Raw genomic sequence first — 6,127 nt, forward strand, 5'->3', positions numbered from 1 at the left:
CCGCCACAAACGTTTTAAACTACTAATATTTAAAATTCAAACCTTTAATATAATATAATTGAAAGAATTTGTTATGTCCGATCCATTTTCGTCTTCTACTCTAATTGTCTTTAAAACTCTTGGGTCCTCATCTAAAAATTTTAACTGGTCTTAACTTAATATACTAACTATAATGAAGCGAGCGTACCAGAGGCTACGCTATCGCCATAACCTGGGACGCTAGCTTTACACACATTTTTTGCAAGCTATTTGGAAACATACATATGTTCTTCAGACAGCTTGGGAGCACAACGCACGGGATTTTGGGAATTCTTATTATAAAATTTATTTATTATAAATATTATTTTATTTTTTGAATTTTCTAAACAATTCCTAGTGCTTTTTAAAGGGTGGGGCTACCAAAAAAAAGAATATACAAGTATCCTTGCCATTGACCTGAAAATATAGGCGCTTTTCTGGCACTCCTAAAATTCTAGATAAATACACAAAGTTAGATCCCTGGTCTGAAACATAATGCCAAGGTATTAGACCTATGTTTTGTATTTGGGGATGGCCTCAAATACTCGTAGATATTTTTTGACAGCATCCCCTTTACATGATCTATGGACAATGAAATAGAAGAGTGGGTGTGACCAAGACATTCCACCAATACCTTGATCCATAAGAGTCATTGCGCTAATACTTATTCGCGACGTACGATTTTCATCGCCGTAATCTTCTACTCCTATAATTTTATCGTATTAAGGAACCTATTGGTAATGACTCTTAAGTGCCATTTCGTCACAAAAAATCAACACGAACTGTTGATCTGGCGTGAAACTCCGACTTCTTAACTCTAAACACTTTAAGGAACTATTACAACAACCGGCGTCTCGGGGTCATTCGGAAACGAACTTGTCAAGAGTTCTCTCTTCTGGAAATCTAAGAAGAGGCTTTAGGTGTCTATATGCTAAAGGTGAAAGAAAATATACACCTAAAACCAAAGTTTTGAAATAATTGTCGAATTAGGCTCCTCAAATTCTACCTGAAAACTGGGTGTAGGAGTTAAATGTATGTCTGCGACCGCAGTTGGCAACAGTTTTTTCAAATATTTTACTTTATCTGAGAAGTGGCGGTCACAGGTTTTCTCTTATGCCCAAACGTTGTATCCAAACAGTATACCTAAAGACAAAAAAATATACCCTTAACCTTAACACCTTTAGTTATAAAATTTTAATTCAAAATAAAACAAGAAAAAACGTTAACTTCGGTTGCACCGAATCTTTCACAAATGCAAAAGGCTCCTTAAAAGAACTTGATTCCGATCATTCAGCTTGTATGACAGCAATATGCTATAGTGCAGGGTAGGCGAACCAATGGCACGCGACACAATATTTTGGGCACGTCGCAGAATTAGGTATTTTAAGACGATCGAACGCGATGCTCCTACGCTGCGGAGTGTACGGTGCGCGGGATGGGGGCAGCGTGGCGGCAGGCAGGAAGCGCTGCACGGCGCTAGTTTTTTTTGTTTTTATAATGCCGTGGGTTTCAATTGCGAATGACGCATTGTTTGCTTACGCATAAAGTAATAGTGAGTTTTGTTGACATAATTGTATTGTAAAGTTTATTCGAGTGATTTTAAACTGATATTAAATATTTTTCTTATTATTATTAAATTTTAATATGGCCAACTCAGCAAAAAAACAAAAAGTTCATGATACTAAGTTTAACAGAGAATTTCAAACTTGGTGGACTGAGAAATATGGCATGATTAGTAAAGGTGACAAAGCGGTGTGTGTTTTATGTTCTGGAACAGTGGTATGTAGAACATCGTCTGTTAAACGACATTTTGAAACAAATCATAAATCTGTTAGTCAAAAAAGCGAGGCAGAACAAAAAGAATTAATTGCAAGTGCATTGAATGACAGAAATAAACAGTCAACGTCTATGATTAAATTTGTTGGCAAAAATTGTAATACAAGCGCGGCAAGTTACGCGGCGGCAAATGTCATTGCTCGGCATGGTAAACCTTTTCAAGAAGGTGAGTTTTTGAAGGAAGCCTGGTTAGCATGCGCGCCTTCTCTTTTTGAAGATTTCGACAATAAAGATAAGATAATTCAGCGCATCAAAGATACTCCTCTATCAAGAAACACAATAAAAGAAAGAATCTTAAAACTGGCCGAAAATATAACAGATCAACAAAAAATTGACATTAAAGATGCTTCTTTTATATCGCTATGTCTTGACGAAAGCACTGACGTCACTAAATCTGCACGTTTAGCTGTTTTTGCTCGGTATTACGTACAAAACGTCATTAAGGAAGAATTAATTGCAGTAAAATCGTTGCTAACAACTACAAAGGGAACAGATATAAGTACGGCAGTTAAAAATTCGCTTGCTGAAAAAGAAATTGATATAAAAAAAATTGTTTCTGTAACAACTGATGGTGCTCCAAGTATGGTGGGTAAAAAAACGGTTTCATAAGTTTATTTCAAGCTGACGTAGGACATTCGATTCTTGAATTCCACTGCATCATTCACCAACAAGTCTTGTGTGCTAAGAGTGGTTTAATATCCCTTGATAATGTAATGGCGGTAGTTACAAATATAGTCAACCTCATCTCGTCACAGGCTTTAAACAAGGGAAAATTCGATGCTTTGTTGGACGAAGTCAACTCGGTGTATAATGGCTTACTGATGTATAATAGTGTTCGCTGGTTGAGTCGCGGGAATGTACTTGAAAGATTTGTTGATTGCTTGGAAGAAATCAGACTGTTTTTGCAAAATGAGGGAAAAATTGAACAATACCCACAGTTATTGGACGTTATGTGGCTTTCAAAATTGATGTTTTTTTACAGACATATGCCAACATTTAAACACATTAAACGTAAAGCTTCAAGGGACAAACAAAACAATTATTGCCATCATAGATCTCGTTCGCGCTTTTGAGGCAAAGCTGCAAGTTTTTAGAAACGATATTATCACAAGAAACTACAAGTATTTTCCAAACTTGAAAAAATATATGAATGATTTAGATATTCACGAGACAGCAGACAAAGAAAAAATTACTGAAGAATTTATTTCTGTGATCGATTCTTTCAGTTCAAAGAATTGTCGGAAATACTCAAGTTCATTATGTACCCAGATGTGACGTCATTTCATAAACTGAACTTCTCTCAATTTGATTGGTTGGAAATTGAAGAATTTGAAATGCAGCTGATTGATTTCCAATCTAGTTCAATATGGATTCAAAAATTTGTTGAAACAAGGAAAGAGTTGGAATTAATTGAAACTGAAAGATCGACAAGTAATTTAAGTAAAAATGCTAATAATAAAATTCTGGAAACATGGAATGCGTTACCAGACACATTTAACTGTTTGAAGAAGCTGGCTCATGCTATTTTAACCATGTTTTCATCTACATATGCCTGCGAGTCATTATTTTCAGAGATGAATAACATTAAAAACTCGGTGAAAAACCGTTTGACAGATGAATCTAGTTCAGCATGCATTTTGCTAAAAGTAACATCTTACAACCCTAACATAAATTATTTGTCATCTAACCTGCAGCAACAGAAGTCACACTATATTTACTGAAATTTAATATAAACATACCAAAATGTACCTCTTTTGCATACTTTATTTAATAAAGAGTTTTGATAGTATTTATAATTTTTATTTTCCCAATAATCAGAAAGTCAAAATTATTTGATGGCACGCGAATGACCCCATTAAACTTTTTTTTAGAAAAAATGGCACGTTGATGCATAAAGGTTCGCATACCCTGCTATAGTGATTCGAGATGAACAATTTCTGCGGAGATTCTCTTATTGCCTTGGATTAATCCGTTCCAAATTTCGTGAAGATATCTCGTCAAATAAAAAAGTTTACCATGCAAGCACTTGATTCCGATCGTTCAGTTTGTACGGCAGCTATATGCAATAGTAATTCGATCTAAACAATTTCTTCTTTAATTAAGATATCTCATAAAAAAGTCAAATAAAAAAGTTTTTCATTCAAGAACTTAATTCCAATTAATCGGCCATTCAGACAAATGAGCAGCTTCTTGGTAAGAAAAGGTTATATGCTAAACTTAAGATTGATATCTTAAAAGTTGAGAAACTAGTTCGCGTATAATACACCCTGTTCAGGGTAACACTTAACCAACATTTATTAGTATTCATGATACTTTTTACTCTGATTACATTTATTTTCAGGTTGTCAAATATCTCCCTTCCGCTTTTTTGCTCTTCATTCAATGCTTTATAAAAAGTGTTACAGTGATCGGATTTAGTTAAAATATGCGCCGTTTTGTTCGTTGATCTGTTTCCATCTAGACGGCAACTTCATAATACCTTCCTCGTAGAAGCCCCCCTCCTTATTTGCGAAGAATTCGGACAGCCACTTTTCACAAGCCTCTTTTGAGTTCAACTTCACACCACCAAGGGCATTCGCCATGGACAGGAACAGGTGGTAATCACTTGGCGCTACGTCCGGGCTATATGGTGGATGCGATAAAACCTCCCATCAGAGCTCCCGTAGCTTCTGACGAGTCATCAACGAAGTGTGTGGTCTGGCGTTGTCCTGGTGGAACACTACACCCTTCCTGTTGGCCAATTTTCGACGCTTCTGGTCGATCGCCTGCTTCAAGCGGTCCAGGTGTTCGCAGTAGATGGTAGAATTAAGCGTCTGGCCATATGGGAGCAGCTCATAGTGGATGATTCCTTTCCAATCCCACCAAATACACAGCAAAGCCTTCCTGGCCGTCAATCCCGGCTTGGCCACTGTTTGGGACGATTCACCGGCCTTCGAACACGACCGTTTTCGCTTGATATTGTCGTATGTGATCCATTTTTCGTCGCCAGTCACCATCCGCTTCAAGAATGGGACGAGTTCGTTCCGTTTCAGCAGCATATCGCAGGCGTTGATTCGGTCCAGAAGGTTTTTTTGCGTCAAATTATGCGGCACCCAAATATCAAACTTTTTTTTGTATCCAGCCTTCTGCAGATGGTTCAAAATGGTTTGGTGACTAACTCCCATCTCCTGGGCGATGTCACGAGATGCCATATGCCGGTCTAACTCGATGTATTCCATGATTTGATCGGTATTTGTCGTCACAGGTCTTCCGCCGGCTGGCTTATCCATGGTGTCGTTTTCACCGGCTCTGAATCGTCGAAACCATTCCTCCGCGGTTCGAAGTGATAGAGTACCATCCCCCAAAACACCATTAATCTCACGGAACGTTTCTCTAGCGGATTTGCCTTTAACGAAGGAAAACTTTAAAATAGCGCGAATTTCGGCGTTAGTGAACTCCATGTTTACACGTCTATAACTGTTGAACGCAATATCCAAACTAATCATGCATAGCGTTGTTTTGTAGGTTATGTCAAGACCTTTCAAATTATGTATAGTGTTGCCAGATACGAGCTCTGTAGCGCTTTGTACATAGCCGCGAAATCCAAAAGACAAAAAAGCGGAAGGGAGATATTTGACAACCTTATATTTTATTTAATAAGGTATTATATACATCCACTAAGCTACTTAAAACAACATATTATATTAAATTGAGTCTAATAAATATTAAAATTCGAATTAGTAAATTATATTTATTACAAATAGCAAGCATGCTATATTTTTTATTATGCAAATAATAAAAACATAAAAGCAAGAGCAATACTTTCATGAATAAATTCATAACCTGGACACTTAAAACCATTGAAATTTGCTAAGATAGTAAGGGCAAAAAAAACAAGTTTGTTTGTAGAGCTATGTTACTCAACACCACTAAAAAAGATTTCTGTTAAAGTTTTCATAAGTTTCCAATTCTAACCGAAAACGTTCTTCTCTTCCTTATGTAAATACCTTAAGAATTCCATGTTGTGTATGTGTTAGTACCACGCTAATTCTTTCAATAAATTGAACTTCATTAGCCGCTGATTAATCAATCGCCCCTCTTGAAAAACAGCTGTTCTAATCATTGTCATGTGTAATAGCAATTGATAATTTAAAACAATGAATCGACCTATTTACTTATTTTTTGCACAATTTTTAATTTTTAAGAAAACTTGGGACAGAGAAACTGATGGGCTGAGTGAGTTAATTTTAACAATGCTGAAGTAAACAAGAGATCATATTTTCAAGCAATTAAA

General features: G+C 36.4%; 1 pseudogene; it reads right to left on the reverse strand.

Annotated features, from left to right (window-relative positions):
* Positions 1–372: 372 nt before the first annotated feature.
* Positions 373–1,004, reverse strand: LOC138858193 (uncharacterized; annotated as a pseudogene).
* Positions 1,005–6,127: the final 5,123 nt, after the last annotated feature.

This window comes from Bactrocera oleae, chromosome X (assembly GCF_042242935.1).
Source record: "Bactrocera oleae isolate idBacOlea1 chromosome X, idBacOlea1, whole genome shotgun sequence".
Lineage (NCBI taxonomy): Eukaryota > Metazoa > Arthropoda > Insecta > Diptera > Tephritidae > Bactrocera > Bactrocera oleae.